Source organism: Ursus arctos, unplaced genomic scaffold (assembly GCF_023065955.2).
Source record: "Ursus arctos isolate Adak ecotype North America unplaced genomic scaffold, UrsArc2.0 scaffold_5, whole genome shotgun sequence".
NCBI lineage: Eukaryota > Metazoa > Chordata > Mammalia > Carnivora > Ursidae > Ursus > Ursus arctos.
In genome coordinates, this window is record NW_026623067.1 from 88,079,694 (window position 1) to 88,093,072 (window position 13,379).

General features: G+C 40.3%; 1 long non-coding RNA gene across 1 annotated transcript in view; it reads left to right on the top strand.

Annotated features, from left to right (window-relative positions):
* Window positions 1-2,142: 2,142 nt before the first annotated feature.
* The window catches only part of LOC130542725 (uncharacterized), a 32,659-nt gene continuing 21,422 nt past the window's right edge, over window positions 2,143-13,379 (top strand). Inside the window, exon 1 of the long non-coding RNA XR_008957463.1 lies at window positions 2,143-2,617. This is a non-coding gene — a long non-coding RNA (uncharacterized LOC130542725). The remainder of the gene's footprint in view (window positions 2,618-13,379) is intronic.

The following is a 13,379-nucleotide window of genomic DNA, read 5'->3' on the forward strand; positions in this document are numbered from 1 at the left end:
CTGGTTGATCCTTTCCCCAAATCCAAGGAAAAATACCCCCAGAGAGCAGAGATAATGCTAATAAGCATGGCAGTTACAAACAAATACTCTTCTTTGAATTAGCAATTGAAGAAATATCCAAAGAAACGTGTGCAGTTCTTCATTTTAAGACCTTTTAAACCCTCCGATGGCTTGAAGTGAAAGATGCCTTTGGAATAGAGCATAACAATTAGATCCCTCAGGAATTTAGATCAAAGATGAGAGTCCTCAAAGTGTTTGTGGCCTCAAAGGCAAAAAGACATCAGTTGTGAAATACAGGAGTTGTGTTGAGACAGGTTTTGTCCCTTTGTGCGTCTTTATGAGGAAGAGTGCTTCTTGAGGCTTTGAACCCTTGAGACCTGCCAATTTGAGAGGGAAAGGTGGCATTTTCCTTTAAGCTACAGGTTGCATTCTGTTCAGATCCTCAAGCATCAAGGTCAGGCCCTGTTCAGAATAACTGAATGCTAATTGCCTCGCTGAGAATTAATGTGTATTATCTTGTTTACCCCAATGTTCTGCTGGCAGTTTGTAAATCATTCTCCCCGGCAGGCTCTGACATGGATTTGAAGTTTGTTTCTGTTTTATAGGAGTTGGGTTCTTCTCTAGCTATGCTAGAGGGTTAGAGAAATTAGATGGAATGAGAGAGCGGGGACCTCTTCCCTGCACACTTCTGCATCATGAACGATCGTCACAATTGACAGGAATTGTAGAGACTGCATTTACCTCCAGGTAAGAAGCAGACTGGCTGGGTAATTATGCTAACACTTTCCAGGGAGATTTTTTTTTTTTTTTTAACCTTTGCTAAATATATACAGGCTCCTGCTCGCTTGAGCATCCCCTTGGCAGTTAAACAACACACACACACACACACACACACACACACACACACACAGTCACAGACTGACTGGCACACTCATAAAGACCATCAAGGTGACCTCAGTGATTTGTATGGCTACCCCTTGCCATGGTCCATTTCTCAGTGCAGTGGGCAGTCTTCCAAACACACAGCAGCTCTCTGTGCAGTCATCACTTCGACTTCGTTGAAACCCTGAACAGGAGATACACACTTCCCCTCCATCTTGCTGTGCTTTTGGTCTATATTAACTGGGATCCCACTGCTGTTTATTTTTCTTGCCACTAACTGGCTATGTAATTTTGGGCAAGTCACTGTGCTTCAATTTCCTTATCTATACAATTAAAGGGTTGTCCTCTTCAGCTCTGGCCAGGATTTCCTGCTTTTTCCTTTGATCCTAGGAGGCAAAATGGTTGCCAGCATCTAGACAGCTCATGTTGGGCCTGAAGCCTAGAGGAAGCTGCCATGCTAGAGGGAAACTATTTATAGAGGCTTTGTTTGGAATTCTGGAGCTGTCTCTGTCTCTATATGCTTCTGACCTTTGGCAAGTCTTTTGGATCTTCAGTTTTCTCATCTGTAAAATGGAGGTAAATATCCTGGCCCACCTACCCTGCAGGGCTGTGATGAGACGGTGTACTGCGCTCAGGAAAGTGCCATAGGTGCAGAAGGCAGCAGATGGCCAGTTTGTCTGATCACCAGGGAGAGAGCGTCAAGCCGTCCCAGCCGCTGAGGGCCTTCAGCCAGAGCTACAGTGAGTGTTCAGCTCAGGCCACAGAGCAGGACCCTGTCGAGATACCGTTCCCCGCAGTATCAGTATCAGCTCATCAGAATTCCTACGGGAAAGTCTCAGGCATACGAAATGGGCATGAAGCCGGATGTGGGACTCACTGATCTGGAAACAGGGAAATCTTACTATTTTCTTGATCTCAGATTTTATTATCGATTGTATGTGACAGGAGATCCCTTCTTGCCTCTGATGTCTGAAGTGTAGTCCAGACAGAATTGAGCTGACAGCGGCTCTTCTGCTGTAGCCTTCTTCCCAAGCTTGACAAATACACCTTCTAGTCTTGAGTCATGATTTTCTCGCCCATATACTAAATGGAAGAAATCTCTGACACTACTGTTGGAAATGAGCTTCCCGAGAACTGTACATCTTTTGGGGGTGAGGCAGGGTTCAACCTGAGCTATATATAGCCTTCTCAGATTCCTCTTTTAAACATTAACTAGGGCACAGTTGAACTTTATCTTTTGCCCTTTGGAGCACTGCAGCCGGTAGGAGAGGATGGTCGGGGAAGGAGAAGAGGAAGTAGAGGAGTAGAAGTTTCTACTGAGATAGTTCTGTCACCAGTTAGAGTGTGTCTGGAGCTGACACTAGTTACGTTCTGTGCGTAAGGAACAGCTGTGGGATGAGTTTATGCAAATTGCTTCATGAATGACAAAGGCTTAGGCTGGGTCCTTCCCTTCCCTGATCGATCCAGTTCCGCTGCGTCTGGGAATAAACTCAAGCTAGGTATTTCAGAGCCACAGTCCCAGGCAGGTGCCATTAAGGACCTCAGCGGAGGTGGCAGGGGTGGACGTATGTGGAGAAAAAAAATGGCCCCATCTAAAATATGTGATTCAAAATTAAAGAAGCAAAGCAAATTCTCAGGAGGTACACTTTTTGCCTTTATTTATCTCACTTCAGTTTTTCAGTGAAATGAGATAAGAACATCTGTCTCCTGCTAAATAGGAGCCACATTCTTTCAGGTAAGAATGATAATGCTGGGGGAACACATTTTTGCAAACTTGCCTTAATCTATTTCTGGGGTAATGGACTTTCACAGCAGCCTCAAGTGCTGCTGTTAATAGCTCCTTGCTCTTTCCAGCAGAAATGCACGAGAGCTGTTTTCAGATGTGTGTTCACTTTGAGGAAAAGAACAACAGAACCTTCTCAGAGAGAGAGAGAGAGAGAGAGAAAAAGATTAAATTCTTTCTTTAATCTAGCAGGAAAGAAGAAATTACTTCAGTGTATGTTCCTACTGCTCTAACCAGCAGTACTGGGGAAAAGCTACTTTCTGCATGACTGAAAAACATTTAGGACACAGAACTTGGGCTCCAACTCCTCTATATTTCCCTGGCTACTTTAATACAGTGAGCTTTGGACTCCAGGGAGAAAGTCTAAAAATACTAGAGCCTATTTGTTCAAAAGCAAGTACCAAAGATGGAAAAGGCCTGCTTTTGCCTTAAAGGAAGAAAGGAATATAAAATCTTAATGTTTTTATTGTTAAACTCTAAATCAAAGTCAGACCTTGTAATATTGTTCTTTATTTTTATTTTAATAGGCAATGTGAAGACACAAATTCAAATAGCACAGAAAAGAAATATATTGTAAAGTTATTCTCCCCACCAGTACTCCAGTTCCCTTCCCTGAGGCCACCTCAAATGCTCTTTTCTTGTGGATCCTTCTGGGAATGTTCTCTGCATATCAAAGTGTGTGTGTGTGTGTGTGTGTGTGTGTGTACGTGTGCCTCTGTGCCTGCACATTGACAGAGCTCCCTCTCCCACCATTTAACATGAATACTGGGATTGTGCACACACTCTCCTGTCCCCTTGCCTTTTTTACTTTAAAAGATGTTTCAGAGATTATTTCATATCAGGTCATAGAGACCAGCCTTCTTCATTTTAATAGCTCTGTAGAAGTCCACTGAGGTGTGTATCATAATTCATTTAACTAGCTTCCCACTCATGGGGAATTAGGCTCCTGTGATTCATTTGCCAGTCCAGTGTTGGAATGAATATTCTTATATCGTAAAGTATAAAATATTTTTAAATCATAAACTGACATAATGTAAATTGATTCTTACACCTCTCTTCTTCTGTGGGTGCAAGTTTCTCCCAGGCCTGGCAGAAAACTTGAGCAGACTTAATTGTATTTTATTTTTGACATATTAACTATAGATCAGAGTGCTGTGCTGATTTCTGGATGTGGGGTTTCCCTCTGATGTAGTTTAGCTGGTACCAACCTCGCCATGGAAGTGAGAGTGAGCTGTTTCCACAAAGCCAGCAGATCAGTTCCTGAGCAAATAAGACCCTCTCTGCTACAATAGTAAGGTCACAAAAGTCATCTTAACAGCCTGAGAAAATCAATTCCAACAATAGTCTAGGAACCACCTCTGACGCAGGGCTTTCTGGATGCAGAGAATTTCTGCCTCTGCGTTGATAAGGTCATACATATGTATGCACCAGAACTCAGGGCTCCCTAGGGCTCTGGTTTGCAACTCTGAATAAACAAAAACTAGAACACATTTGGAATGAGACTGAAGGCTCTGGGAACATTGGAGCTTTGTACTTTTCTTTTTTAAATAGCAAGCATGTTTTGGGGATGGATAGATACATAGGGATCTAGCTACATAGGGTCGGTAAGGTAATCCTTCTACCCATCGGATGCAGAGCCATGCAGAGATAACCAAGGTCATCTTTAAAAGCTTCAAGCTCATATTCAGAGTAGAATTGCTAGCGATTTGTCCTTTGATTTGTTCTTTGATTGATAATGGAAAAGGAAAACAATATTGGGAAGGGGGCAGGCAGTACCTAGGTAGTGAGAAGAACACAGGTTGAGAGCTAGATGACCTGACTTTATTCAATACTGCACGATTTCCTTTAGGACCAATCAGAAACCCCAGGTCACAACTAAGAAAAAAAAGGAAATGTATTCATTCTACAGGATTGTCTTGACCCGGGTGTAAAAAGCATCAATGCACCCAGTCTCTCTTCACCTTTCAAGCTTTTGTTTTCTCTGTGTTGGCTTTATTCTCAGGCTCCAAATGGTGTACAATGGGTGTCAGCAGCCCCTGTCCTGAATCTTCCCAGGTTCAAGGCTGCCAGACAGAAAAGCTCCTTTTTCCCTAAGAGTTTAAACAGATGCCTAAGGATCTGAGGTCGGAATGCTCTTACCAAGTGCATGGGGGAATGCATGCGGGGTGCCTCCGAATTCATAAATGCCCGAGACAGCCTGTCCCTAATAGGTGTAAGTAAGTATAAAGAGCAACAGGAACACAGAAGAGGGCACAGTTAATTCACTTGTGATCATAACATTTGAATCTACTTTGCAGCTTGACTAGACTTCAGCAGGTCCTCAGCATGAGGAGGCTGGGTACATGGAATATAAGGGCGAAGTTGGAATACTGGCAAGGAGGAAAGTGCGGTGGCAAATTGGGCCATTCTTACGTATAGAGTTACTAGAGTCATCTACACTGTTCCTTCTGGTAGTCCCCAGAGAGGGCTGAGGATAATACAGAGACAGATCAGAAGGCACTAACCAAATGAAGAGTGGACAAGCATGATTGAGGAAGAAACTGAGTTAGGAAATAAATGCTGAAAGACAACTAAGCTCTCTTATCTATAGTTATCCTATAATTATTATTCTAATAAGAGATTGTCAAGGAACAAAACAAACCTAGCTTCATTAAGCCCAACTAAACCACTCCACCACTGTCACACCAGGAAACAGCACAGCGAGTCGTATGAAGGTGGAAATCAATTGACAAAGGAGATTGGAATTTTTTTCCTAAAAATCATGAAGCCTAGGAGAGTCTCCCCTGTGATGGATTGTGTGTTCATACCTGAAGTTAGAGGAATAAATTAGAAGACCTCTTAAAGCCTTAGGGTCCTCACATTCTAATATTTGGTTTTACCTCAATGGCTGTTCTGTGAAGTGACTTTACACCAAATGAAAAATTGCGGCTGTATAGTGGTTGATGCTGATTACGGAGACATGAGCCTGGGAACTATTTTAAAGAATCCAAAGAGAATTCCATTCTCTCTAAATTGGGGCAGAAAATAACAACCAGAATTATCAGAAAAAAATAACATTTATGTTCTCCTTGAGCATATTCTCCTTGGGAACGCCAGAAGGCATCCCAGGGAGGATCACTGCGAAGACGGGAACTGTGGGAACAGAAGGGAGTTAATCAGGGTTGAAAGATTGAGTCTTCCTACTCTGACTTCCCTTTCTAATCCAGTTCTCTAAAGCACATTCTTAAGAGAATATGTATATTCCCTTTTCTAGGCAGAGTTAATTGCAGTTTTATTTAGGAGTAAGAGTGCCTTGCTTTACCTTTTAAAGTTCCTTCTAGGACTATTGTGATTCTATTAGAATGCCTTAGGCATTAAACAGTGTCAGGAAACTAAGTATGTGTTCTTGGTTCTCACATAAAATGGAGAGAAAAATGTTTCAAAGAGAAGTAAAAGAAAAAAGGAAGTTTTTCTATTTCAGTGTTTTCTTTCCTATTCAGTGTTTACTTTTCACGGGAATACAAATATTTAGCATTGTTGTGATATTCACACCGAAGATGAATGTCAGTTTACTGCAAAGATGTGAATTAATTCTTGAAGTAAAGTAATACTCAAAGTGAATTTTTGAATGCATATTAGGAAAAGCATGCTGTACTAGGCACCATGGAGAATGTTAAAGACATAGTCACACCATGGCAGGGGACTTCTAGACCAATGGGAGATAAGGTTTAGACTGATGTAGGTATAGTACGCCAAGAGCCTTCCAAGGAAAGAAGACTCTGTCAGGATTAATTCTAAATATAGAAGTGAAATTTGGTATGGACCCTGAAGCAAGTGTAAATTTTCTGACAAGGAAGCAAGCGGGGGAGGGTTTCAAGATGGAAGGAACATTGTGAGCAAAGAGACAGGTGGGAAGCACAAGGGGCAACAGCATGTTACACATGGAGTGGGTGTGACTTACAAGGACTTAACTAGCAGGAAGGAAGGAATAGCAAAAAGCTATGTGGAAATCTCTGGTTTACCTTTGGAGATGGAAAGGGACTGACCCATCAGGAAGCATGGACTGGCTGGCCCTTGCTGCTAGACCATCAAACTGCATTGTGGTAGGATTGGAGTGGGGATGGAAGGACTATAAAGGAGTTAGCTCTCTGGGATCATCAGGGTTCTTATGTTTGAGGTACATTCTAATAATTGTTTAGTCTTTTAAATCATTTTGTTCCTCTAGAACAAACTTCTAGTCACACTGCCAACATCAGCTCCCATTCCTCCCCTGTATGATAGGAATAGTGTCCTTTCTTTTAGTATAATCTTTGTCACGTGCTCTGACATGTGATCACTGACTCTCAAATCAACCTTACAAAGTTTATGTTATTATTTCCATTTTGTAGCCAAGCAGACTGGAGCTTGTCCTCAAATAATATGGTTACTAAGGGTCAGACCCAGGACTCCAACTTGCTAGCCATGTGAATGATACACCTTTGAAGTGAATCCTCCAGACCCACTCAAACCTTCAGATGAATAGACCCCCACCTGACATAAGACTGAAACCTCATGAAAGACCCTAAATAAAAAGCCAAGTTCTCACTAGATTTCTGACAAAAAGAAGCAGAGATAAAATGACTGTTTTTGTTTAAAGCCACATGAACTATCCTAAGGATATCAGTGAGGCCTCTCTTCTCAACCACCCCTGTTCTCGTCCAGTAGGCTCACAAAGTACCTATTGTGTCAGGGTTAGAGGTTATCTTTCCACTCAGCAGCACAGATTTCCACTCAGCAAGGCTGACTGGGTTACAGCCACTGCTGAGTATCCAGCCTGTCAACAGCAGACCAACACTGTGATAGCACAGTACTCCAGGCGAGTTTGCTGGTTACAGAGGACCACTTCCATCCTGGAAGAGACACAAGTTGTTCTCATTAGGATAGACGCTAGCTCTGGGTACTAATTTGCTTTCCCTGCCAGAGCTACCATTCATTGCCTTAAGGCATGTCTTATTCACTGTCATGGTGCATAAGTTTTCAGTGTTGCATAACAAATTACCAGAAATGATTGACTTAAAAAAACACTCATTTCTTATCCCACGGTTTCCATGGGTCAAGGTTGTGGGCATTGCTTCTCTTGGTTCTCTGCTGTCTCAACAGTCTGCAAAGTATAGTCAGTCTGTGTTTTCATCTGGAGGTTCAGCTAGGGAAGAATCTACTTCTAGTCTCATTTGGCTTATTACTGGCTGTCATCTGGAGAATGGTCTCAGGTCTTAGAGGTTTTAAATGCAGTTCTGTATCATGTGACTCACTCTATAGGCAGTTCAAAATATGACTATTTACTTTTCAAGGCCAACAGGAGGATCTCTTTCTCCAGTGTGTTAAGATAAATCTTACATAATGAAATACGATCCTGAGAGTAATATTCCATCACCTTTGTCATATCTGCAAAGGCCTTTGCATCAAAAGTAACATATTTATAGGTTCTGGAATTAGAATGTGGCATGTTTAGAAAGCTATGATTCTGTCTCCCACAGGGGCTTCTAGTGGTAGAAACCTTGGATGCTGCTGCACTTCTTACCATGAAGAGAACAGACAAAGAATTATCTGGCACAAAATATCAATAATATTGAAGTTGAGAAGCCCGGCTTTAGGGTAATTTGTTATATGGCATTATTAAGGCATTAGCTGAACAATGTTCTGAAAATGATGATTCCCTAAAATTCTCACAGTCTTAGTGAATGTTGCAGGAAAAGCAAAGAATTAAGAGTCATCAGGCTTGTTTTTGAATCCAAGATTGGTCATATATTAAGTATCTAGAGGGGGCGCATTGGCGGCTCAGTGGATCAAGTGTCTGCCTTTGGCTCACGTCATGAGTCAGGCTCCCTGCTCAGTGGGGTGTCTGCTTCTGTCTCTGCCCCTCCCCCCCACTTGTGCTTGCTCTTTCTCTCTCTCTCAAATAAATAAATTAAAACCTTTTTAAATGAATGAATGAATGAATGTCTAGAGTACAGAAAATCTACCCCTAAATCTCAGCTTATTCATTTATAAGATGATTTTTCTTAATTGAGTTTATGTTCATAGGTGACCAACATCCTTCTTCACCCACCCTTTTTCAGTTCAAATAACTCTTGAGTCTCTGCCTGGTCTGGAAAATGAAGTGCTCTTTTGAGCACATAGTCTTGCCTGGAATATGCAAAGCACCGTGCCGTTTCAGCTAGGCGTTAAGAACTCCTCTGGCTGAGACTGAACAGGATGAAAATCTGGGAGGAGGCTCTTTGGACTTTGGGCTTTTAAATCTCAAGAGCAAGAAAATTTGATTTTGAAGTTTAATGTTTTTGGACTTGAATGTTTTTGGACTTAAACTTGCAAGTAAATTTAATCTCTGATCTTTTCTCTCCGGGAATTTGATAATAGGAAGCCGTTTATATTGAATCTTGGTACATCTCTATGTTGGCATTTTATTATTCAAGTATCTTTATGTTGGCATTTAATCTCATTGCAGGATTTATGATATGCTGTTTGGATAATGTTGCTGGAAGTAACTTGAGAACCAACATAGAGAAGAGAAAGACTTTTATTTTCAGCCTTGAGTACACAATGGAATTGATTTAATTAATCCTCCTTTCTGACCAATTCCATAACATACTGGAGTCAAATCTGAGCTGTCCAGGAGGTGTCTCCAGATAAAACACAAAAGAGCAGTGGCTGGCCTTAGGAGAGTGGTCTAATGAAGACGGGAGCAGGGCTCTGCCCTGAAGGCTTGCTCTTCTGCCCTGAGAGGGAAAGTCTCAGCCCTGGTAGACCCCAGGCTTAATGATTAAGCTTAATAGTTAAGAGAATGAAAAACTAGTGAATGCATGTAGCAAACACTTTTGGACTCACGATGTTTTCTTCCATGAGGAAGCAGAGATGGTGTTTTTCTCATTCTTTCTTTATTCCTTCTGCCTCAGTGTAAGGAGGGAGAGTTCATCATATATTTTAGATATAAGTCCTGTGTCTTAAGTGTGATTTCGTATGTTTCCTCTCAGTCTGTGGTTTGATTTTTCATTCTCTTAATAGTGACTATCACAGAGTAAAATTTTTAATTTTGATAAAGGCTAATTTTTAAATTTTTTCCTTTATGGGTCATGATTTTAGCATAATGTCTTTGTGCTCTTTACCAAACTCTAGGTCATGAGTATGTTTCCTTTGTTTTCTTCTAAAAGTTTTATAATTTAATGTTTACATTTAGATCTGTGATGTACTTTGAATTAGTTTTCGTGTAAGTGAGAAGTTTAGGTCAAAGGTCACATTTTTCCCCCTGCATATTGATGTGTAATCGCTCCAGTACCATTTGTTGAAAAGACTCTAATTTATCCATTAAATTTTTTATATCTTTGTCAAAAATTAGATTGCCACGTTCATGTGGAAATATTTCTGGACTTTCTTTTCTGTTCCATTGACTTGTGTGCTATTCCCTCACCAATAGTGCTCTATCTTTGTAAGTGTTAGATTCACTTCCTTCAACTGTTTTTTTTTTAATTGTTTTAGCTCTTCTAGCTTCTTTATTCTTTAATATAAATTTTAGAATCAGTTCATATCTACAAAATATTATTCTAAATAAATGTGTTATTCTAAGATTTTAGTTTGTTTTCCAGGAATATATAGATCAATTTGGGGAGAATTGACATCTTTATTATGTTGAATCTTCTAATCCATGATTATGATATGTCTCTTTAAGTTGTCTTTTATTTCTTTTATTAGAATTTTAAGGATTTTATTTTATTTTATTTTTTTGATGCTGAAAAAGCGTTGTTTTTTTTTTAAATGATTTTTTATTATATTATGTCAGTTACCATACAGTACATCCCCGGTTTCCGATATAAAGCTCGATGATTCATTAGTTGCGTATAACACCCAGTGCACCATGCAATACGTGCCCTCCTTACTACCCATCACCGGTCTATCCCAATCCCCCACCCTCCTCCCCTCTGAGGCCCTCAGTTTGTTTCTCATAGTCCATAGTCTCTCATGTTTCATTCCCCCTTCTGATTACCCCCCCTTTCTTTATCCCTTTCTTCCCCTACCGATCATCCTAGTTCTTATGTTCCACAGATGACAGAAATCATATGATAGTTGTCTTTCTCTGCTTGACTTATTTCACTCAGCATTATCTCCTCCAGTGCCGTCCATGTTGCAGCAAATGTTGAGAATTCGTTCTTTCTGATAGCTGAGTAATATTCCATTGTATATATGGACCACAACCTCTTAATCCAGTCATCTATTGAAGAGCATCTGGGCTCCTTCCACGATTTAGCTATTGTGGACATTGCTGCTATGAATATTGGGGTGCATATGGCCCTTCTCTTCACTACGTCTGTATCTTTGGGGTAAATACCCAGTAGTGCAATGGGTGGGTCATAGGGTAGCTCAATTTTTAACTTTTTAAGGGACCTGCACACTGTTTTCCAGAGTGGCTGTACCAACTTGCATTCCCACCAACAATGTAGGAGGGATCCCCTTTCTCCACATCCTTTCCAACAATTGTTGTTTCTTGCCTTGTCTATTTTTGCCATTCTAACTGGCGTAAGGTGGTATCTCAGTGTGGTTTTGATTTGAATTTCCCTGATGGCTAATGATTTTGAACATTTTTTCATGTGTCTGTTAGCCATTTGTATGTCTTCATTGGAAAAGTGTCTGTTCATATCTTCTCCCCATTTTATGATTTGTTTATTTGTTTCTTGTGTATTGAGTTTGAGAAGTTCTTTGTAGATCTTGGATACCAGTCCTTTATCTGTAGTGTCATTTGCAAATATATTCTCCCATTCCGTGGGCTGCCTCTTAGTTTTTTTGACTGTTTCCTTGGCTGTGCAGAAGCTTTTTATCTTGATGAAGTCCCATAAGTTCATTTTATCTTTTGTTTCTCTTGCCTTTGGGGATGTGTCATGAAAAATGTTGCTTTGGCCGATGTCGTAGAGGTTGTTACCTATGTTCTCCTCTAGAATTTTGATGGATTCTTGTCTCACATCGAGGTCTTTCATCCATTTGGAGTTTATTTTTGTGTATGGTGTGAGAGAGTGGTCAAGTTTCATTCTTTTGCATGTAGCTGTCCAATTTTCCCAGCACCATTTATTGAAGAGACTGTCTTTTCCCCACCGGATGTTTTTTCCTGCTTTATCAAATATCAGTTGCCCAAAGAGCCGAGGGTCCATTTCTGGCTTCTCTATTCTGTTCCATTGGTCTATGTGTCTGTTTTTGTGCCAGTACCATGCTGTCTTTGTGTTCACAGCTTTGTAGTACAGCCCGAAATCCAGCATTGTGATGCCCCCAGCTTTGTTTTTCCTTTTCAACAGTTCCTTGGAGATTCGGGGCCTTTTCTGGTTCCATACAAATTTAAGGACTATTTGTTCCAGTTCTTTGAAAAATGTCATTGGTATTTTGATCGGGATAGCATTGAAAGTGTAGATTACTCTGGGTAGCATGGACATTTTAACTATGTTAATTCTTCCGATCCATGAGCATGGAATATTTTTCCATCCTTTTATGTCTTCCTCAATGTCTTTCAAGAGTGATTTATAGTTTCTAGAATATAGGTCCTTTACGTCTCTGGTTAAGTTAATTCCAAGGTAACGTATGGTTTTTGGTGCTATTGTAAATGGGATGGATTCCCTAATTTCTCTTTCTTCAGTCTCGTTATTTGTGTATAGAAATGCAACTGATTTCTGAGCATCGATTTTGTATCCTGCCACATTACTGAATTGCTCTATAACTTCTAATAGTTTGGGAGTGGATTATTTTGGTTTTTCCATATAGAGTATCATGTCATCTGCAAAAAGAGACATTTTGACTTCTTCTCTGCCGATTTGGATACCTTTGATCCCTTTTTGTTGTCTGATTGCTGTTGCAAGGACTTCTAGTACTATGTTGAATAATAGTGGCAAGAGTGGGCATCATTGTCGTGTTCCTGGTCTTAAGGGAAAGGCTTCTAGCTTTTCCTCATTGAGAATAATACTTGATGTAGGCTTTTCATAGATGACTTTTATGAGATTGAGAAATGTACCCTCTATTCCTACACTCTGAAGGGTTTTAATCAGGAAAGGATGCTGTATTTTGTCAAGTGCTTTTTCTGCATCAATTGAGAGGATCATATGGTTCCTGAGTCTTTTCTTCTTGATATGATGTATCACGCTGATCGATTTGCAAATGTTGAACCACGCTTGCATCCCGGGTATGAATCCCACTTGGTCATGATGGATAATACTTTTAATGTACTGTTGGATTCTATTAGCAAGGATCTTGTTGAGGATTTTGGCGTCCATATTCATTAGGGAAATCGGTCTGTAATTCTCCTTTTTGAGGGGGTCTTTTCCTGGTTTGGGGATCAAGGTAATATTGGCCTCATAGAATGAGTTTGGTAGCTTTCCTTCTGTTTCTGTTTTTTGAAATAACTTTAGAAGAATAGGTATTATTTCTTCTTTGAATATTTGGTAGAATTCCCCAGGAAAACCATCCGGGCCTGGAGTTTTGTTTTTTGGAAGGTTGTTTATCACTGACTCAATCTTTTCATAATTAATTGGCCTGTTTAAGAAATCAGTTTCTTCCTGTATCAGTCTTGGTAGTTTATAGGTTTCCAGGAAGGCCTCCATCTCTTCCAGATTGCTTAGTTTTTTGGCATATAGCTGTTGATAATAGTTTCTAATAATCCTTCCAATTTCATTGGTGTTGGTTGTGACCTCTCATTTTTCATTCATAATTTTAATAACTTGGGTCCTTT